The sequence below is a fragment of the Numenius arquata genome, chromosome 4 (genome assembly GCF_964106895.1).
Source record: "Numenius arquata chromosome 4, bNumArq3.hap1.1, whole genome shotgun sequence".
NCBI lineage: Eukaryota > Metazoa > Chordata > Aves > Charadriiformes > Scolopacidae > Numenius > Numenius arquata.
The window spans coordinates 32,876,429-32,900,603 of record NC_133579.1 but is presented as its reverse complement, the minus strand read 5'-3'; positions in this window follow the sequence as shown (position 1 = coordinate 32,900,603).

Sequence of the window (24,175 nt, the reverse complement as noted above, 5' to 3'; positions counted from 1 at the left end):
CATGTTCAAACCAATAGGCAATACTTACTACAACAGAAATATCTTTCCCATTTTCATGAAGCATTGGTTTTGCAAAAAACCTATTGCTAGGTCTTCACTTTTCTGTTTCATTCTACTGAATTAATGGAAGCATCTATTACTACTAGAGAGTCCACTGCTCACTATGTTAACGATAAAAAGCAGTGTTTCATATCTGTACTAAACAACAAAGTAGTATTTTAGATTCCCAGCTTAGCTAAAACAATTATATGCCTACATAGCACAGTATAGTCCTCAGCCTTGGCCAAGCCATATAAGCAGCCCGTATGACTACGCTGCCTTCATTTTCTAGGACTATCTCATTTGAAATTCATTCTGATATTATTCCAGAGCTTTGTAATTTATAGTGTAGACATGAGCTTGGTATATTTCAATATAGCTCTGTCTCTGTGCAACAAACTACTTAAACACGCACTTAACTCCTAATAAATGCTTTATGAGCAGACATTTAATGTCAATAAATTTCCAGGTTTTAACTTCAGATTTATTTTTTATTGCATTCCATAGGAGCAAGTTAAAACTGCTGCCTTTACATATATAATTACTAGTGGAAATAGGCAAGCTTATGTTATAATCTTGGCTGTCTGATGAGAAATGCAGTTACTTGAGAGTTAATGACATTTTATAGTCTCATACTAGTAAAACAGCGATGACATCTATATTTTTCACAGCCAAGATTAATCATAAGTACATCTGTCAAGATCTCAAAATACACTGAAGATCTCTTCTGCTTCGTGTGACTTTTCTCAGTTTCTGCTTCCCATTCTGCCCTCCCCAAGTGACATTTAAAGATTCACTTTCCTCCTCCCAGATCTATGTCTGAAAAGCAATTGACTGGTCTTCCAGGCGTCAGACACATGCTTTTTTGTACTAGCTGTTAATTTTAAAGATGCTGCAGTTTACAATTGCTTTGACATTTACTCTAGAGGGTTTGTGCTCCTGAATACATTTATGTAATTTATTTATCCCCAGTTGTTTTGGAAACCCAAATAAAGACAGAGCTTGATCATTACAAGGCATTGGCCTTAAGTGTTTGTTAACTGCTTTGAGTATCCCTGTGCTTCTTGTACCACTTCTGCAATTACTATGGCACTTCAGTCATCCCTGAATGCTTAATATTTTTAATATGTCTTCCATGAGTTTAAATAAATAAATAAATGTATCATCCATATCTAAATGTATAAAATACATCAATAATATACACATCTATTTATTTAGAATATCTCTAATATGCTCCAAGTCGTTTGCAGCATAAAAATCAAGTTAAACATGAGAATTTCAAAGAAACAAGAAATTCAAGTACCTAAATACAAAGTCACAATGAAAATCTTTCAGGCACAAACATCTCAGTGGATGAGAAAAAAAAAACAACCACCCTTCTAGATTATGCAAGCAAACAACCATAAAAAAGAGTCTGAGACTAAGATGGGGGAAGGGAAATATGGGGAGAGACCCAGAAAGAGTGAGTGAGTGAGAGTGAGTGAGTGAGTGAGTGAGTGAGTGAGTGAGTGAGTGAGTGAAAAAACAGAAGTAGGGAGAAAGGTTTGAAGTTAAAAGCCCGCAGGACAGAAGTAGGCAAGAAGGCACTGCTCAGCTCCTTTTCTGGTAAAAAACAGGCAGACTCAGGCTACCTATAACAGTGTGACGATATTAATCCATTTCCTCTCTGAAAACCAGGAAAACATGACAACCTTAGAAACATCCAGCAATGACACAACAGTATCTTAGTTTCTGGCAATGCAGGCTGGAAAACAAATTAAGTTTACAAAATATGCACTTATGAGTAGATAAATTTAGATGATTATTTAAATCTACAAACAGCAAAACAATTTAAATAATTATTCTTTTGTGATCTTATATTTCTATATGAAAATCCCTAAAAAGTACAATATTGAATAATACAGAATCACAGAGAGGTTCAGGTTGGAAAGAAACTTTAAAGACCATCTAGTCCAACCCCCTGCCATGGACAGGGACATTTTTCACTACATCAGGTTGCTCAAAGCCTCATACAAACTGGCCTCAAAAATTTCCAATCATTGGGCATCCACAGCTTCGCTGGGCAACCTGTTCCAGTGTTTCACCAGCCTCATCATAAAAAAAGTCTTCCTTATATCTAGTCTAAATCTACTGCCTTTTGGTTTAAAACAATTACCTTTTGTCCTGTCACTACAGGCCTTGGTAAAATGTCTCTTTCCATCTTTCTTATAAGCCCCCATTTAAGCACTGGAAGGCCACAACAAAGTCTCACTGGAGCCTTCTCTTCTCCAGGGTGAACAACCCCAACTCTCAGCCTGTCCTTATAGGAGAGGTGCTCCAGCCCTCTGATCACTTTTGTGGCCCTCCTCTGGACCTGCTCCAACAGGCCCATGTCTGTCTTATGTTGGGGGCTCCAGAGCTGGATGCAGTACTCCAGGTAGGGCCTCACCAGTGTGGAGTAGAGGGGGAGGATCTCCTCCCTTGACCTGCTAACCACGCTTCTTTTGATGCAGCCCAGGATATGGTCAGCTTTCTGGGTTGCAAGCACACACATTGCCAGGTCATGTCCAATTTGTCATCCACCGATATTCCCAAGTCGTTCTCGGTGGGGCTACTCTCAATCTACTCATCCCCCAGTCTGTATTGATACTGAGGATTGCCCTGACTCACATGCAGGGCTCTGCACTTTGCCTTGTTGGACCTCATGAGGTTATATGAAATTATGCTTTGAACAACCTAAGGATAACACTACACTACACTTCTATTAAAATATTAAACATTTAAACGTATGAATTATTAATACAAATTTAAAATAAGTTAAAATTTAAAATATTTTCTTATACAGAATTGATACTATTTTTAATACATTTATATAAATGTTGAATTTTTATCAAAATTGGAAGTCCATTAAAGTTTGTATCAATATTTCAAAATTTTTCATTAGTAATATAAAACTACCTTAAATATCTGACACAAACCAGAAAAATATAAACTATCAATAGTAGGCATTTTGATCTAATTAGGTTAAGATTACATTAGGTGTAATTAATACACTGAACTAGGGATTTTTACATCTAGTCCTAGTTGCTACTCAAAAATACTGCAAAATTTCAATACAATTTGGTTTCAGCAATCTAAACAGAGACAGGTTTTAGTTCAGCAGTTAGACTGTCTTTAAAAATTTAGTGTTAAGCATTTATTGTTAAGAAATACCTTAAAAATTTCCAGGAAATTTATCTTATTTTAGCTTAATTTAATTGCAAAACACTTAAAACTTAATAAATTGTCATTTCAATTTTAACTTTTAATAGGCTCTGCAAACATAGTTAAATTCTAGTGTAAATGAAAGTACTCTCTGTATGTATTCATTGTACATATACCACTCAAAATTAATACTGTGACTGGCAAGGGATGGAGTGGTGAAAAGTCCTGGTGATGTTTCTTCGAAAATATGGACAAGTACAGTCATTGTCTTTGGGTAAGGGTTTTTTACAATATGCTATAGAAGGTGCCTCAAGTTATGAGACTACTTAGTATGTACATTGTACCTACATTTTCTTTTGGTTATATAATCTGGATTGTGACAAGATCCAAACTGGATTTGGAAGTAACATAAAATTATTTTACTGACTGTTCCAAGGTGAGTAAAAAGGTGGTTAAACACTCCTGGTGCACTCTGAGACGAGACTTTGCAGAAGGTAAATTGCATTTCTCACTGGGCACCCACCAACTATCCCTAGCAAGTCTCTTCAACAGCTCCAGCCACAAAGTGTACTCCATTTTACACTTGCCCACATTTTCAGGATATGCTTTTGATGTTCCAAATTTGCCCCTTTGAAGACAACAGTAAAAACATTCTGTACCATAGTTTTGTCCATGTTTGTCTGAGTTAGTACTTCCACTAGTCAAATAACTCAATAGCTAGGTTACTTTGTTCTTCAAAGCCCAAATAAACAGCAGGCAAAAAGGAGGGGGAAAATAAGTCCTTTTCCAACAGAATAAGAAATAACAGAGAAATACAACATCCCCGGTATCGGACAATATACCTCCATGAAGCATTTCCCATCAGCTGTGATTAACTTCAAATATCCATATAAGCAGCATTCTAGTTACCGCATTTGCAGTACACTTGATGCCAGTACCTTTTTTCTCATCTGGTCAGGGAGGTAGATATGAATATTTACAGTCTGTCAGAGTAACCTGACAAACCAAACTGCAGACTGTGATCACTGGTACACTGACAGCTTGCCCTCAGGTAAGAGGAAAGGTTGTTGTAGACCCTTACATCCTTTTGCAGACACAGATAAATGCAAAAACAGGCTGGAGATGCTTTTGCTGAATGCTAAGGAACCCTTGGTCTGAATAAAGCAAAAGGCACTGAATTGCCTAGATGGAAATGGATTGGAAATGGATGGAAATTGCTCTTTCTGCAATACGGAGGATAGGACAGTGGGATAGCATAGAACTGATTGTTGCTGGAGTTAAATGGGAATGAGATGGGCTATTTTCTTTTAGAATTTTAAGGTTTGAGGATAGAAGCAAAGCAGTCCCCTGGGATGAATAAGGGATAGATATATTTTGTACCATCTAATGCAGACAAGGAAGGTAAGAAAAAATTTTCATGACCTAGGAAGATTTAATGTTAATCATTGCCCTTGCTAGCGGACATTTCTAAGACATCTCTGAAATCTAATGAAAAGCTGTAATTTCACAACCACTTTACAATGACATAAAGCAGGCACAGCTGTCAAAAGAAATAGCCTGTATCTCCTGCCTGCAAGTGCTCACTCTCCATCTAATGTCACCCCATGTATCTACCAGCACAAGTAGCATTCAGGCAGCTATATGCTAAAGCTCATGAAGAATCTGATTAAGGATGTGCCAGTTTTATGGTGGCCATGAAACTCCCATTACAGTTTTGACTGAGTGAGGGAGAACCTGGCCAGCGAAATGAAATGTATACGCATCTACAATGAGTCATGAAAAGCAAATCCTTTTGCTCTATCATATATTGGTAATCACAAAGAAATGCATATCTATCATTTTTGGGTGTGGTTATAAATCCATCTGTTCCTCTCCATAAAGCTGATTTTTTATTCTCTTGTGCCATTGGTATATCTATGTATTCACTTATCACACATTTTGCTGTGATTGCGAACACTTGCCATTCTAAAAACAAAGAAAAGATTTGAGAAAGGCTTTTTCAAAAAAGGTTTGAACTTTATAGGAAGTACAAGGTATGTTCTCTGCTGTACATCCTCTTTTTTTACTTCACATATATTCCTGGTAAAGGCTATCTACATTTTTTCTTTCCTTGTTCAAACACATGATCCCTAGAGAAGATTTACAAGAGGCATAAACTGGGGAGGTACTATTGACATCAATGGTAACAGGCAGATTTACAGCAGCTCTGAGCCTGTTCCATTATCACTGCATATATTTGAAGTAGAATCTGATATAGAAAATGCCTGTTTTAAATTTTCTAAAACAAATAATTTGCTAAACAGCAACAGTTACTTTTACAGAATCATAGAATCGTCTAGGTTGGAAGAGACCCTTGGGATCATTGAGTCCAACCATCTACCCTACACTACAAAGTTCTCCCCTGTATCATATCCCACAACACCACATCTAAACGTCTCTTAAACACATCCAGGGATGGTGACTCAACCACTTCCCTGGGCAGCCTATTCCAATGCCCGACCACTCTTTCTGTGAAAAATTCTTTCCTAATGTTCAGTCTAAACCTACCCTGTTGGAGCTTGAAGCCATTCCCTACAATCTGTGTGAGATTTCAAAATCACTTGATCACAGTTGACAGTGTCCTCATGCTTGCTTCAGAGCAAGAGTCACTGGTATTTTCTTAGAAGCTCTTAAACTGGAAGAGAAAGGCAAAAAGGATTCAAGAGTAGAAGAGGCAGCCAAATACACTTACACTAGAAACACATAAACTATCAAGGAGGAGGTCGATGATACATCCTTTGATTTCTTCAGACAAAGGTTGGTCTTTTGATTTGATCAGGGTTGGATGCCCTTTCTCGAAGACTTATTTTACTCAGATGATACAAAGTTATTGACCTCAACAGAAGAACATGTGGGTGCAGTCCCAGTTTAAACCATCAGCATATGGCTGCAACCACCCAACATCAGCGGGGACCATAACCGCACCCATCACAACTAACATGCAAACTTTTTGCTCTTCTCCCATTCCTGCCCTTTCCTTGAGAAACCTGTAGCTGAGGTGGATGAAAGTCTAATAGTGATGTCATAAAGAAGATTTGTCAAAAGAAAATGATAGTTCCCTCCGACCCTAAAATGTACTCATTAGCATTATCTTTTCTAACTGTACACAGTAACAAATATTATCTTCAATCAAAACAATATTAAATGTTGTAGCTACTATCAAAAGCACAACTTCAGTCATTATTAAAATGCTGGTACTCATCTTCTACCTATTAATAACTATTGATTGATATTAACAGTCTAGTAGAAAACAAAGCTGCCCATTTTTTTGCAAGAACATCTTACTCTCACACAACAGAATAACAAATAATATTTTGTTCTAATGGCATCCTGGCAAGGAAGGTGGGAAGAACAAAGAAAGTTTCAAATATCAAAACTTCAATAAAAAAATACTATAAAACCTTAGGGCATTATCAGGCCTTAAGTATGCAATTTATGTAAGATTTGACTTTCACATCATTTGGATTCTTTTTTGTGAATTGCTGTGTTGTTGGATCAACCAGGAGGACAAAGTTTCAACAGTTTTGGTGTGCAAACCATACAAGATTTAGCCAGTGTTTTACTTAGTTACAGGTTTTTTTATTAGATCATGTTGTCTTAAGCTGCCATTGCTGTGGTAGAATCTGCAAATGTCTTTTTCGCTGTGAGCTTTTCTGGTTAGAAGAGGCAATATTTCTGGTTTATGTCTCCTATTACGGCACTCCCTGGTTGCTTGACTGTTAGCACTTACCTCTGGGCTCCACTCAGTCGCTCAGCAACACAAGTTTGATCCCTGTTAGATGTGAACGTAAAACTGCGCATCTGTCGAAATGCTGAAGTATACAATATGAAGTTTATGCCAGTTTATACTTTTATGTGTTTTACACAGTTTTCAGAAACTTATCCAGCACAAAGCTTTCTAGTAACATGTTAACTGACAACTTTTTCTGAAGCAGAGCCAACAAAATACATTTATATCAGATTAGTGCTTTGTATCATGAAGCTGTGGACTTTCTGATCTTGGACTATGAGCCTAACACCAGATTTTGCAATCAGATCCCATAGCCACCTCATCAGCTGGTCTCATTTGTATCTATTTTATGGTTACAATAACATGCAATATTCCAAATACCTCGTTCCAAACGAGCAACAGAAAATCATGAAATAAAATGTGTATGCAGAGAATAGAAATTCAAACAGCTGCTGTTATAAAAACACAGCTGAAAATGTGTTTTCACATGATGTGTAAGTCATCATTGCAGATATATATAACACATTATGAAACCCAAACTATTATGATTTTCTGCACCATAGTAGAAAAATTGAACACATAGCAACTTATTGGCTCTCTAGAGCTCCATTAATAATCTTGTTATTTCTCACCCAAACTGATAAAAGTTGAATAATCCATAATCCTTTCATATTAACCTTATTTAACTTTTATTACTTCCTATGCATCTGCTAGAAAACAAACAAAAACATTACAAAGACGATTAGGCAAATATTTTCCTCAGAAACAAGCCCTTAGACTGATCTAATGGATAATAATATAGTCTGGTACATCCTGCAAAAACAGACATCATTTTGCAGTATCCCTATATTTATGGACTACACAGGAAGTACTTACTACCTTGTACAATATAGCGTATTTTATTTGTCTATTGTATGTTACAGTTGTGAAAATACAGTCTTGTCACGTATTCAACTCCCTAAAAATTATTTCTCAGCTCCTAATGAATATTTGGAAATTTCACATGGAATAAATATATGTAATATCTAACTGTCTGGACACACCAGACTTACCTGCTCTGTCGCCATTGCACACAGTTGATACAACATTCCCCCAAAGTTATCCAGTCAGCCCCGTATCATTAGTACGAGTTAACTACTGGCTCCATCTTATGGCTAAAATGTTGATGAGTTTTTAAATAAAAATGCCAATTATTTATCACAGGGCCCCAAGTGCATCCACATCCCTGCCTGTCCCTGGTCACCCCCAGGGCTCCCCCAACCCTGCCCAGGGCCCAGGACCCCATGTCAGACCCATGGGGCCATCAGTCCCTGCCCCAGGGCCAGTCTCCATCTCCCCACAGCCCTGCCCTGCCATGGGCCCCTGCAGCCGAGCCCCCCCTTGTCCTGGCCCGGCCTCAGCCTGTTCCTGTCCCCATGGTCCTGCCTGGCCATGGCTGAGCACTGCAGCCACTGTGGTTGCCCACTTTGGGCACACAGGAGGGGTCTGTGCCTGGCAGGTGACACAAAGCAGATTTCCCTAATGGTTTCCTATACTGCCTCTCGCCCAAGGACCTTGGAGAAGTACTTTCCTCCATGGGAGGAAGAAGGCACCTTTGCATATGCCCCAGCACAAAGCTTCAGCAGTGGCCCAGCAGCAGGAAAAGGCCTTCAGCTTCACCCTGGTCTACTTGAGTGTGACAGACCCGAGGCAAACTCACAACCGAAGAAGAAACCCTCCACACTAACATAGGCACATATACAGTAAAGTGTATGGTTCACCCAAATGCCTCAAGGAGGAGTTGTAAGGAATATCTGCTCTCACCAGATATCAATGGTGGCAATCTCAGCCTTAACGCCGTGTTTCATGTCTTTACTCACTGATTCACTTCAGAAGATGGCTTAGTCTTGGGTCATATCCTACCCTGCCTGTCCAGACTAAGGTCTGGTAGGAGAAGTATGAGCAGAAATTTCTACGGAATCCTTTAAGGTTGTGACTTTGGCATGTTAATTAAAATGATGGGCTCACTGATACTGACCTGATGAATGCTTTATGTCAATTGTTCACAGCGTCGAACAAGGCATTGCACAGCTTTCTCTTAGAGCCCTTTTTTAGACTTTTCTGTGTGACAATTTACTCTCCAGCCAACAAAAAAGCTAAGTATTAATGATCATAACGTGGCATTCTTTCATCTTTTAGTTATTACTTGTAGTCCAGTGCTAGTGAGAGAGCTAGCAGCTCTCTCGTGTCATCTGCCTCAATTAAAGGGTCAAAATTAAAAGAAAAGGTGAACAAAATGACATTTCAAAGTACATCTGACCACAGCATTGTTTAGTACTGCTCTAGTATCTATTTTCCTTGATTACCAGGTTATCTTTTTAGTCATCTTCTCTGATTTAGAGCTACTGTAGTTAGGGTCATAGGAACATTTGAATGTCTGTATTTGGCAGAGGAAAGGAGGAGTAAGTTAAAATTAAATACATAATATTTGGGAAAGCAAAAGATGTGTGTCAATTAGATTTAAGAAGGAACGGGTCTGTTTAACTTAACTGCTCAAGGGTTTAACATAAAATCTCAGGAAATACACTTCTGAGCTGTAGAATTCTTAGAAAGCCATGGATGTTTTTTTCACACTGAGCTGATATTTTCACCACAGAGATACTTTATTCTTCAAGCACTCTCCTTTCTACCCTATCCTAATAAATCCAGAGCTGAGGATGCAGATATTAATTTGAACAAGTCTCGAATAAATACATGCCTGGAAGAACACACACTTCCTATCATCTCCTTGCTGAAGAGAGGAAGAGAACTATAATGATCAAAATAGGAATACTCTGGATCATGGAGAACATACCTTATTAAAACTAATTTATGTAGATGGAGAAAATGGGCAACATACTCCTCCAAGTCATTATTCCAAGCTTCAGCTGAATGTGGAGTATTTTGAATACTCCATGGCTATCCAACTCACAGGGAGGATATTTAGCCAGTAAATCTTTCAGTTGAAATTCTTTTGAGTAATGTCTCAAAGGAATGTAATGATTTTCAAAAAGACTAATCTTGAGCTGTTGCCCATAAGGACAAATTTGGCATTACATAGCAGCTGATTAAGGGTAACATCCATCCATAATATACTATTGTGTGTTTCTGGATGAAACAACCGGCAAAGTTTTTATGGATCAACTACCAAAGCTTATTTCTTCTAAATAAGACTAAAATTCTGTACAGTATTTCATCAGATTAAAATGTAAATACTGAGATAACAAATAAAAGGTCCAATTAATAATCTTGTTTCCACTTTTCACTGCTGTCTTTGTACAGAGTGGAGGCAGATGTGCTTTGTACACAGCAGATGAGAGTGGTCAGTTCGACTTGGTGGGAAAACAGAAAAGGAGTGAGAAACTCAGGCATATAGTTTTTCTGGAGTGTAGCCACTGACAGGGGTCAGAAAAGAGAGAAGCAATGTTAAGCAGAGGGGAAATGGGAAAAGAACAGAACAACAAATATTTTTTGCCTAGAGTCTGATTACTAGAAACAAGACATGCTATGATGAATACTTGATCCTCCTATCTACAGCACAGGTAAATCATCATCTGCCATTACTTCTAAGCTACCAGGAAAGTTTCCTGTTGTTTCCAGCATACACTGTTTACCTGAGAAGGAGATTAATTTGCCACCTTTATAAATTTTTTGGCTTGTATGTGCATTCACCAAGACTATGCCTTTTAACTCACAACACTCACATTAAAAAACATGTATTGTTTTAAATAAGATACCATGGTACGTTGAAATAACCTGTAAATTTAGTAAGAGAATTCTCTGAAAAGAACATACTTTTCTGCTCTGTCATACATTTGTTTAAATGTCAGAAATCTGACCTCTATCCTCGTTCCTATCTCATTTGCAGTTTTCTTTTTAGCACTCCTCAAAGTATTTTCTTCCAAAACATATGTTTAGTCACCTTCTCTGACTGTCACTTTGCTGCTCATAAATGTAAACAGCCTAGCAAACCAATAAATAACTTTGCATTTGCCAAAAACATAAAATGAGTTGCTGAAGTACAAAACATGTACTGCTAATCCTTTCCATTATTTTGTATTTATTAGCTTTGTTGGCACTAATTTAGGAAGAGTTTGGGAGAAATATTTTTTTCGTCTGAAAGGACAGCATTAAGGACTGTGGAAACCCACTTCTGGGCTTCAGGAGCACTACTCCAATAAAAATAACAAAATGTATTAGACACACTGTTTAGGATGTGCTATGAGCTAAACTTGTGCAGAAAATAAAATTTAAGGCACCTAAAAATTTTCAAGGCATGCCAAAAATAACCTAAGTGAGGAAGTACCGGGCTGCACCAGGTAACTGTGAGAGATCAGTCACTAACAGGTCACAAAGTCTCCCAACAGCTGCTACATTAGAAGATGCCATTCCAGCACCTTGTGCATGACGCTGCCCAGGACCTCAATAACAGTCTGTACTGCCAGATCTCTGTTGTCTGGAGCCTGGGAAGAAGACAGGGAGACACATCTCATGGGTCTTTTAGAGCACAGCAACACTGTGTCTCAGTTAAAACAAGTGGGGAATGATGTCAGGGGATACCACATGTCCAAGGACATCCAGGTCCTTGTCCAATGGTCCTGGTCCATTATATTAGTTACACCACAATTTTCTTGACGTTCTTCTCCTACTGAAAGCAACAGGAATCATAGAAAGGTTTGGGTTAGAAAGGACCTTTGAAGGTGATCTAGTCCAACCACCCCTGCAATGAGCAGGGACATCCTCATCTAGATCAGGTTGCTCAGAGCCCCATCCAACCTGACCATGAATGGTTCCAGGGATGGGGCATCTACAACTATGAAAAGTACTACTTTTAACATCAATAAAAGCAGATTTTAACAACCAACATTTAAGATACAAAACAATAACAAAAGAAGAAACTCTGAAGAAACCTGTACCAAAATAATCTTTCAGAGTGAAACGGATACCTCCTTTCAGTGATTTAACAAAAGCAGTCTTGCAACTGCAGTCACAGAGCTCTTAGAGGCAAAACCTTGTAACACAATTAACTTCACTAAAAACCTTGTTAGAAACAGTGAGGATTAAGCATGATCAACTACAGCAAACAGACACACAGAGCTACATAGTGTTTTAGACACCTACTGCAGCTCGCCTGTTCCTGGTTTAATGGAACAGAGTGTCTCAGAGCTCCTAATGAGATGATAATGCTTGCAAAATGAGATGTTCTGGTGACATCTGTTTGATGTCTCTGTGGAAACTTTATTTGACTTAGGCTGGCTGCTTACATTTGGATAAACTGACAGTGCCTCTTGCTTACACAGTGTTAGAGCTGGTAACCACTTCAGTAGGATTTAGGGATAGGTGCAATCAAATGTGGCTGATATATTACTAATACTACCTGTAAAAGTAAACTTTTAATAAATTATAAATATGTCAGACATGTAAATGACTAGTTCTGTAGAACTGTGATTTGGATTTTTTTAATAAAAATGTGACTCATACAAGGAAAGGAAAGTAAGCGAAAAGTACAAAGTAAAACCTGAGGCAATACTAAGATAAAATACAGAAAACAGCTTTCTGCAGCTACACCAAAAAGTCTGATTAATATGTGTTGACTGCCACTCTAAAAGGCTATTGTCTACTTCCTTAATTGAATTACTGATGGTAACATGCAAGGGTTGGGGTTTTTTTGAACAATTACCTTATCTATTTTTTTAAAATTTACTATGCTATACTCAGTGCATATTAAATAATGTCATAGAGTGTTTATGCATCATCTAGATACTTTTGGGTGTATCATTATTCCACAAACCATGGCCTATAACAAATGAGATCATCTTTTTCTTTACCATTTTCCTTTTTTCAGCAATAGGAAGTCAAGGGAGTTTCAGGGATTAATTTAAGCCCTCAGTTTTGTATTGTTCAAGAAATACCAAATGGGGTCAAGTCTCATACTGATTGACATTGCAGTTTTCCTTATATAAAGGTCAGATTTCATGACATCAGAAGCTTATCAGGAGATTTTCCTCTTCCTTAGAGCATACTTCATTTTCTGTCTTCATGAGAACGCTCTTCTGCAACATGGAGAGAGACTGCAGAAGCAGCAATTTGAACACTATTTTGCAGTGGGTGAGAGAATCAGATCCGATTTCCACTGAAATAATTGGAAAGACTCACTAATTTCCTGAGTAACTAGATCAGATTAAAGAAAAAAAAAAAGGGGGGGGGGGGCAAAATAAGTGACAGATCGTAACAGAAATATGGTTAGTAGGAAAGTTTACTGATCTGCTAAATTATACAGTGATCCATCCCAAAAAATTGCGTGCTGGAGAACTTTACAACTGCCTAGTGAAAGTTGGCATCCCCAGTATCCCACTTATTTCCTTCAATATCTTTTACTGTTACATATTCATGCTTTTATCTTTTCCTTTCCTTCAGTAAAGTCCAGATGATTAATTTAACAATAACTTTGATTTTGCTCAGGTGAAGTACATTAGAAGTTACGATACGACTAGAATGATAATAGAATAGAATTTGGTCAACAGGAAGAGTCTTCATTGTTTCTTCTAATGAAAACAAGGGATGCACTTGACTCAGTCATCTACATAAATATGCAGCAGTAATAGATCCGTTTCACCCTTATTTGCACTTTGCTAATTTAAACTCTTGCCTCTTAGAATGATGTGTAATACAGTTCCTGGCTTTAGAAATAGAGTCTTAAAAATATTCTCCCTCTTCTTTGTCTCTCGTGCACTAATTGTTGGAAGGATAAAGTAATTTAAAAGCAGTGTATTTTTCAGTAACAGTGGTGGGTTTTTGCAGATTAGAAAAGCAGGACATGGACAAGCATTTGGCGCTATGAGCTTAAATTCGACTAATACACGTTTTTAGAAATGAGTCACCAAGGAAATAATACATTCTGTTTGCGTCTTTTTAGCCAGTCAGAATTAAATACAACAAATACCATTCATACATAAGGAGGAAAGGATTACAATTACAAGTTTTAAGGCAAATTTTAAAAACAAAAAAATGTGCATAGAATAGTTCCTCTTATAACAATTTCCATTTTACCAGCCATGAAGCAGCCATTTTATTACCATGTTCATTTACACTGATGGAAGTGATTTCACTTAAAATCACACAAAAATCATTATTTCACAATGAGAAATGGAACAGATCTTGGAAAAGCATATTTAAGAGTGGGTAAATACTGCAAGATTCAGATTAGAAGTAGGAAAGTCCGTTTACTTCCATTGTACTCAACTATACCATTGATATTATTGCTGTCATAAAAAAAGGAACAAATTCTTTCCTTTATATATTAATGAAAACTATTGAATAAATAATTTTAATACAAGCTTCCATTTCATTTGATATTCTAGAAAGCTTCTGGATGTGGAAAAATTAGCAAAAAACCAAAAATATTTTAATGAGGTTTCTGTGATTACAAAATATCCTAAACATCTATATATTATTTTATCCATAGCAAAATGGTCATGAGCCCTTTATCTGTACAATATTTTCTGTCCATATTCATGGTATAGTTCTCCATTACTATTAGCCTAAGAATTTCTCCAGCATGGGATCACAGTATAAGTATTCTTTCCAAACAAGTTTCACACACAAACATCAGCTGTAATACTGCAGGTGAAAATTAAATCCACGCTTGCTGTGTCTCATTTTGTGTCTCATTCGACACCAAGCTGGGTGGTGCGGTCGACATTCCTGACACATGGGATGCCATCCAGAAGGACCTGGACAGATTTGAGAAGTGGGCCCATGTGAGCCTCATGAGGGTCAACAAGGCCAAGTGCAGGGTCCTGCACCTGGGCTGGGGCAACCCCCAGTACCAATACAGGCTGGGGGACAAAGGGATTGAGAGCAGCCCTGATGAGGAGGACTTGGGGGTACTAGTGAATGAAAAGCTGGACATGACCCAGCAGTGTGTGTTCGCAGCTGAGAACACCAGCTGTATCCTGGGCTGCATCAGAAGAAGCGTGACCAGCAGGTTGAGAGAGGTGATTGCCTATAAACTACTAAGTATTGCCTAGGTAGCGGTTGAAAGCTGAAACCCCAAATATATTTCATTCACAAACACCAACGGTCTTCAACATTTACTCACTCTCCTCCTACTCTTCCTTCTTCTCTTCCGATGTTAATGATTAGGTACTGCTTTTCATTTAGCGCATCAAGCCATATTATCAGGGTACTCTTGAATCTATTGAAACACACACATAGAATTTCACTTCTAATACTTGGGAAAACTGTACTTTTAGAAGACTCTAGTGTCTGAATTTGTGAAAACATTTACTTTAGAGCCAGCTATGGTATGAGGGTTTCAAGGTCTCAGTGTTTTCGAGCCTTGCCAGGTGCAGGGATGAGGAGGAGCGAGACCTGGGCACTTGACCCAAGCTGCCAACGGGATTATTTCATACCATGAACGTCACATTCAATATAAATTAGAAAGTTTGCAAAGTGCTCTCTCTCCCTTGATGGCAGCGGTCCAGAGAACTCCTTGCCCCGGTGCCAGACCCCCAAGCCCTTCCCTTCCTCCTGAAGGCACAGCGCTTGCAGTGTCCCACATTTGCCGTCCACTGCCAGGAGTGCACAGCTTCCTACTGGCATAATTGGCTGAGTATAATCCTTATATATTTCATATTGATATTTGGATCAATATACATTCTTTAGTGTTATGAATGTTAATTATCTAGTTTTACTCTATTAAATCTGTTTATATTTCAACCCTCGTGTTTCTTTGTTTTTTCCCCATTCCCCTTCCCAGGTGGGGAGGGGTCATCAGGTGATATACTAATTGTCTAAATGACAATAAATTGTGGGTTTCTCAAACTATAACACAGATCATGTGTGTTCAGTATAGAATTAGCTTTTACAAGGTTTCATTTAAGCTGAGCTGAAATGAAAATGTTATTGTCAGAGCTTGTAAAGATTTCCAATACAGTTTCAAAACAGGTTGGTAAAAATCTTTGACGTTGACTTATGGAGTGGAACACCAGGTGTTTCAACTGTGCCAGCAACTGTCAACTCATAGCTCTCATGAAAACAGTAAATTGCTATGCAGAAGCAATGCAGAGTGATTACATTTAGAGTAATTATGGCAAAAGGTAATTAAGCAAAATGAGAAGAGCATACAGCATCTTTTTACTTCTTTCTCTAACAATGGCAATCCATATGCCAGAGATTTCAATTGAATTTCTTAATCACCAGAAGATCTTTTCAAGATGTAGCCCACTTGTGGAGTTACTCTATATACAATCTTCAGACGATCACTTATAGACTGAATAATAGTTCAGTTTTGTGATGTTTTTTCTTCATATCTGCATAGCTCTCATACTATTAATTACAAAAATAAGAGGAAGAATGCTAAAAGACTAAGGCCAGAAGGGATCACTGAAATCAGCAGGTCTAAATACCCTGTAACATAAGCTGCAATTTTTTCTTACAGCAGTGCTACCACCTAGTCCATATTTTGAGACTTAAATATATAAAATCTTTTGAGAAATACACAAGTGTGATTTGAAGTGAGATGGATACACCACATTTGTTCATTAAACATTCTAGGGTTATTTACACCGATGGCTTAATGAAAAGGCTTCCACTTCATTTGCAGATTTAACTGTTATAGTTTAATTTAGCTGTACTGAATCTTGCAAATTCATCCACTCATTTAAGAGCTGCATAGCACCAGGTATTTCTCTGTCATAATGGGTACAGAGCTATGTTGTAATTAAGCCACTTCTTAACCGTATCCCCCTAAGCTGAATTGCTGATTTTTTCAGCTTGGGTGGTTTGGGGGTTTTTTGTGCAGAAACCATCTTGTTTGAAGTGGTGCTTCCAGTGACACAAGCTCAGGTACTGCCACATTCTGAATTTACAGTTCAGGGGTTGTGCAACTCCTTTTAGTTACACAGAGTTGGAGGTTATGTTTAATTAATTGACAATTTAAGAATCATCATTTTCCAGTACAATAATCAGTGCTTAAAATTTCCCTCATGTTCTTCATTCCTAAATGCATGACTTTTAATTTTACTATATTAAAACTACTAGTTTGCTTATGCTAAATCATGAAATGCAGTGTAAAGGAACACTGTCATGTCATCACCTCATCTATAAATGTCACATCTACAAGTCATCAGCAAGAATTCTGTATTTTCTTTCAAAATCCTAATATTAAACTTAACCAGGTTGATAAAGTTTCTACAAGTATCACTGGAAACATCTATGTAGCTCAGATCATTTATTACTGAAGGAGAGATTCTGTTTTTTCTCAGCAAATTTAAACTGCAGTTAGGTGTTTTTCAGGGAATGGAATAACCATGCAATGGAAACGGTACAAACTTTTCCAAGGGGAGAATGCTGCACTTAAGGAAATATTTCTATAAAATGAGACCTCAGTCTGCATCCCGTAAATGTATCTGGCTAAGACGAATCTACAAATGTCAAATACCATTGGTTGTGTAAGTGGTTGTTTAAGTGGTTGTTTAAGAACAGCACAGTATGTGTGAGTAAAACTGATAGATTCAACTGCAGATCATTGTAACTCCATACTGTAGAATTTATTTTTGTTTTTAAAGGTACGTGTCATTAGATGTTGAACTGATCATATTCTGTTTTCCTGCTTATCTAGCTATTTTTACTGTATTGACATAGCCATTGCTCTATGTTAATGCAAGTCTACACAACAATATACTAATTTGATATCATTCTATGATAAGGTCACCCACCTACTGGATGAAGGGAAGGTGGTGGATGTAATTTTTCTGGATTTTAGTAAGGCTTTTGATACTGTCCCTCACAGCATCCTTCTGGACAAGCTGTCCAGCTGTGGGTTGAGCAGGTTCATGGTGCGCCAGGTGAGGAACTGGCTGAACAACAGGGCTGAAAGGGCTGTAGTGATGGGGGCTACATGTGTCTGGTGATCAGTCACCAGCGGTGTTCCTCAGGGTTCAATTCTAGGTCCAATTCTGTTCAATATATTTATCGATGATTTGGATGCAGGAGCTGAATGCACCATTAGCAAGTTTGCTGGCAATACCAAACTGGGAGGTGCTGTTGACTCTTTTGAGGGACAAGAGGCCTTGTAGAGGGATTTAGATAGATTGGAGCATTGGACAATGATTAATGGGATGAAATTTAACAGGTGGAAATGCCAGATTCTGCACCCAGGACAGGGTAACACTGGGCACTAGTATAAACCGGGAGAGGATTGGCTGGAGAGCAGCCCTACAGAAAGGGATCTGGCGGTGCTGGTGCACAGCAGGCTCAACGGGAGTCACAGTGTGCCCCAGTAGCCATGAGGGCAAATTGCATCCTGGGGTGCATCAACCAGAGCACAACCAGCAGGTCAAAATAGGGGATTATCCTCTGTATTCAGTGTTGGTGCAACCTCACCTTGAACACTGTGTGCAGTTCTGGGCCCCACAATTTAAGAAGGATGTGAAGGAACCTGAATGAGTCCAGAGGAGGGCAATGAAGTAAATGAAAGGGCTGGAAGGAATGTCTTATAAGCAATGGCTAAAGATGCTGGATTTGTCTAGTCTGGAGAAAAGGAGGCTGAGGGGCAGCCTCATTGCTCTCTACAGCTTCCCGAGGAGAGGGAGGTCCTGATCTCTTCTCCCTGGGATACAGTGACAAGACATGTGGAAATGGTTCAAGGCTGCACTGGGGGAGGTTAGACTGGACACTAAGAAGCATTTCTTTACAAAGAGGGTTGTCAAACACTGGAACAGGCTTCCTAGAGAGGTAGCCAACGTCCCAAGCCTGTCAGTGGTTAAGAGGCATTTGGACAATGCCCTTAATAACATGCTTTAACTTGGTCAGCCCTGAACTGGTCAGGCAGTTGGACTAGATGACCATCGTAGGTCCTTTCCAACTGAAATATTCTATTCTATTCTATTCTATTCTATTCTATTCTATTCTATTCTATTCTATTCTATTCACACTGATCTGACTGCCTCCTTCCAAAAGGGGAGCCACATACAAGCTTTCATATAATAAAATACATTTGGATTTCACTTCCTTGCAGAGCTTTGTTTCTTTTCATATTCAAATACATGGATTTGGCTCTGTTTGTGTGTCTCTTAAGCAACACATGAATTACAGAGATTTAAATTGCACCTGAATAAGAAATATCAATGAATTCCATCAATTTCAATTGACTCTTACCAGCCTGAATGAAAGGAGGTCCATGCTTCCTGCACTTCAGTACTTGAAAATGAGTATGTTTTTTATATCGGTTAAATTTTCAAAAAGGTATTGTCAACCCATAATGACCCCTAGCCGTCAAACTCTATTAAGTTCTGTGTACACTATTTTCTCTGCAAGTTTTCCTGAGGGCACTGCTTGTTTTTAAGCATTGTGTAAACATTTTGTGAGAAAAGAAGTTTGTATTTCATATTATAAGCAGAGACGGTACAGACCAATTGAAAAAAATAACTTGAAAATTCATGCAAAGTAGAGTATATATTAAAACAACTGCATGTTACTTTACATTCATTATACACTGAAACAAACACAGAATTTTAATTTTCTGGTCTTCAACATTTGTACATGTCCTGAATACACAACACTAACACAAGCTCTGTAAGCTAGAAGCTGTTCTTTTCTCTGCTTTTACCAAGCACACCAAATATATTTCCCAAAATACCACAAATATCATTAGGTTCAATGTGACACATGGTATTGTGAAGCAACCAGGAAGATAAAAATGTCTAAAATAATGCACTCACAACATTATTTTATAAAAAGAGCCCTCATTTTCCTTATAATGTGAGATTTTAAGTAAAATTTACTTCACTGCAACATTAAATATACAAAGCTTAATGTTTATCTCTTGGAGATAGTGATATTATTTTTAGAAATGAAGATATAATAGATTATCAAAATAATCAAGTTTTTAAGAAAGAGGTGAATGCATACAAAGTGAAAGTGAATACAAAGCTCAAAGGATCACAACTTAAAACGTCATTAAAATGTCTTATATTGCCAAAAATTAAGCTGTTTTGAAAATATGTTTTTTTCAGAGTTTAAATTTAGAAAAAGACTTCAGAAGAATTTGTAAATAAAGACCCAATTAATTTCATCATACAAAATATTGAAAGAATATTAAGATTGCAGATGGGAACACTCAACTACAAAATTAAAATTTATTCCTTATATAGTCATTAACATTTTTACATAAAATTTCATCCAGTTCGGTCGTATCTTTGTAATCTACTATAGCATATGATTTTGTTACCTACCCTAGACATATGAAAAATATTAGAAAATTCCACATTTTTTTGATTCAAGATGGAAATTTTAGGCTATTCTGTTGTTTACATTATTACATATCATAAATGTTTAGTACGTACTTGTAACTGAAAACTGTGTAGTTTAATGACTCACTTAGAAATGGCCATTAAGCATTAGCTTCACATTCAACAAAAAGGATTATTTTCTTCAAAATTAGTTAAATGGATGATACAATTACCTGTGAAGTGAGCAGAGCTGAACATATAGGTGAGCAAGTCCCAACATTTTTCAGTGTGTTTGCACATGAAGAACAGTAGGTTGGTTAAATGCCTTTCTTTTTTTCTTTTTTTCATTTTGGCTATGGATCCTAATTCTGATTTATGTATAGTAGTGCACAGTGTGCATGTGGGTCCACACGTATCTTGGAAATGTATTTTAGCCTTTATTAGTTGAAGAAAAGCACTGCTGTATTCTTTTGTATCGTACCTCACACACCTACCCACAAGCAGGCAGGGACAACATTGCATGAAGAACCCTGATGGAATAATTTCTTGACCTCTTTTAAACATTAGTCTTTACAATTTCAAAAGTCCACTAACACAGTGTTTTAACAAGATTTTTACATCTTTTTAAGGCAAAAGTGGTAAAAAACAGAAAATCTAACATATAAAATGCAAAATTGGCTAGAAACCTGCTGCAATGTCTTAGTACAACCTCAGAAGACGGACAGAAAGGTGGCTGCAAGAAAGGAGACCCTCTCACGTTAGCACGAGGTGCTGCAGAGATGCTGTCTCTCCACGGGTCTTTTATCCACTCTGCAGAGAAAACCATGACAAGGAAAGACTTCCTCCTTTATCCACAAAGACACAGTCTTAAGATGGACTGAACAACTCCTCCTAATTGATCTGATGGGATGCGTTACTTCTGTCATCAATGGTGAAAGTGCATTGTATATTTTAAACTTCAGGAGACATTCATGAAGCAGCACAAAGAGGTAGCAGTACATATCCCACAAAATTTTAAGGAGTTTATAAAAAGATATGTCGGTAACAGTTTTTGTTGGGGGTTCTCCAATTCTCTCGATTTATAAGAAATATAATTGAAGAGACATTTAAGAGGAATTTAAGTATTTGCTTAATTACACACACATATCTCGCTCTAGTTTGAGAGGAATTTGAGTAATCATTCAAGTTGCCTGTTTTGTTTTGTACAGAATAATATTTTCAAATTCACACAACAGGGTGGAACTCAGTGGGTTCATTTATCTTCCTATGAGTAGAAAATTCAGCTCTAGCCAGAGAAATCTTTTTTTTTTTTTTTTTTTTAACTTCAGTGTACACTGAAATCAACCCCTCTGGTTAAAAAGATGTAAAAAAACATTAGGCAACTAAGTGAGCTGAAACTTTTGCTTTGCCCTCCACCAGAAAAAACAATCCCTGCCAACACGTTCAGAACTTGAAAGCAGACATTCAGTTTTAAGTCATCATTAGTGTCCATTCCCTGATGTTATGCCCAAATTAGCCATTTTTTTGGCACAACAACTTCCTGCCCAACTGTCCAGCTGCTTAGGGGTTAGACACAGTTCACAGCACAGGTTAACACTACTTCTACATTCACAACTCAGTCACAGGTGAGCATGTCAAAGTCACACTGGAGACACCAATCAACAAAAGTGTGTTTTAGGTAGGAAATTGAGCCTTGGAGTGTCAGCTGCTTCTTAAGATTTCTCTGAAAAGTAAGGTGGAAGCTTTACTGATACTCACCAGGAACCAGGTGGGGCCTTTCTAACTGGTGGTTACTGCAGTCCTCCCCCCCCTCCTCATCCTTAAAATTTCAAACAGATGTAGCTCCATTACTGTCAAGCACCTGGGTTTAAAATTATGTACAATTAAGAAAAAAAAAAAAGCCTTTTCAGATGAATCAATAAACTCAGCATGCTAACTTTATACAATTACATATTTACATTGTAATTTTTTATTCAAAAATTAAAAGCAATTAAATCACAGGCAATTTTTTTAAAGGAAAAAAATATAATTTTCAAAGCCGTAGAATCTCCTAATGTGTTATAAATATTGCGTGATGAGGATTTGAAAATTCAAAAGAACTTCAACATTGTTCTAGGCTGTGTTTCCTAACCTCAATCTTAACCCAGAAAATGGTTTCCTGCACAGATAAACCCTTTTTCTCCAACTGAGGATATTTCATATATTTTGTGTTCCTAGCAATATCATCAAAATGTCTCTTCATAGGAAAGAATGGACACAAACACCATGCATGCAGTAGCATGTCTTCAATATTATTTTACTGATTCCAAGCAGACAATACTGACAAGTAACCATAGACATTTTCATGTGAACTAACCCTCCATAGTTGATGTGGTTTCACCACTCTGAAAACTTATTTTTTTAAAGCAAGTTTGTGGAGAAAAAGGAACCTGACAGAGCATCTGGCCAACAGTATTTAGCATCTTCAAAGACTCAGACAAGGGTGCAAGACTCTCTCAGCAAGTTTGCATATGATATCAAACCCAGGGGAGTGGTAGATACGCTGGAGAGCAAGGGTACCTTTCAGAGGGGCCTTCATAAGCCAGAAGAATGGAAGTAATAGCTATCAAATGCATGAAGTTCAACAGAGACAAAGGCAAAGTCCTGAAATTTAGGCTGGGACTCAGTGCAATTCTGTTGGACTAGATGAGCTTTAAAGGTCCCTTCCAACCCAAACTATTCTATGATTCTATGACACGAGGGCAGAAATTAAATGTGAGTCAGCAGCCTACCCTCTCAGCAATAAATTACTGTAATACTGGGCTGTAATAACAAGAATCATCCAAGGGGTCAAGGGAAGTGATTAGTCTACTCAGTGCTCGTGAGGCCACATCCGGAACACACTGTTCAGTTTGGAACACCCCACTTCACGAGAGGGATGGACATGCTGGAGGGCAGCCAGTGGAAGGCCACTAATCTGGCCAGGGATCTGGAGCACAACAGATGAGGAGAGACTGAGAGCGTTCTTTCAGAAGAGAAGGCTGGGAGGGAATTTAATCGCCATCCTAAATCACATATCAGTTAGTTACAGACAAGACTCAAGTATACATTGAAAGGAGAGAAGGCAACAGTTACCAGCTACATCAAGGGAAATCCCAACTGGGGATAAGAAAAAATATTTTAGTGAGGGTGATTAGGCCCTGGCAAAAGTTGCCCAAAAATATTGCTGAATCACCATCCTTGGAAACTTTCGAAACTTGCCTAGAGAAGGAAGCAATCCGGTGCTGAGGGTAGCCCTGCCTTGAGAGGATGTCCAGAAGTTCCTTCAAATTAATTTACTCTATGGGTCTATGGGTCATTAATAAATAAGGTAAAAGCATGTCTTACTCCAGCTAACAATAATGTTCTCAAAGGACTGAGTGCACTTCTACTATTTCTTTAGCGGTTTACCATTTAAAGACATATTAAATACTTTTATAAAATTGCTGAAACTACTCATGTTATTTAGGAATTTTCAGAATAGGGCCGTTTACCTTATATACTATGCATCTTTTTTTCCAATTTAGAGACACATGATACTGATCTCAAAGGTCCCATCCAACCAAAAATATTCTGTGATTCTGTGATACAAAGCCTCTCCTACAACTTTTAAGGGAATGCTATTTTTAAACACTTAAGCATTGCCCAGAGTTGCTTTATGGAACTTAATATTTTAAAACATATGTATATATTGCACATTTAAAACTGTATCTCCATCTCAAAGTCTATAAAGTTAACAAGACATACACCTACATGCACATGCAACATGAAGAAAAGCTTCCCTCAGATAGACACAAATCCTCATTTTGGTACAACTACATACAGGCCATAAACAAAACCTGATATAGAGTACACAACAGTTCTGTGTATACAGTAAGGCAGGCATATGAAGTGCAAAAAAGTCCATCATTAC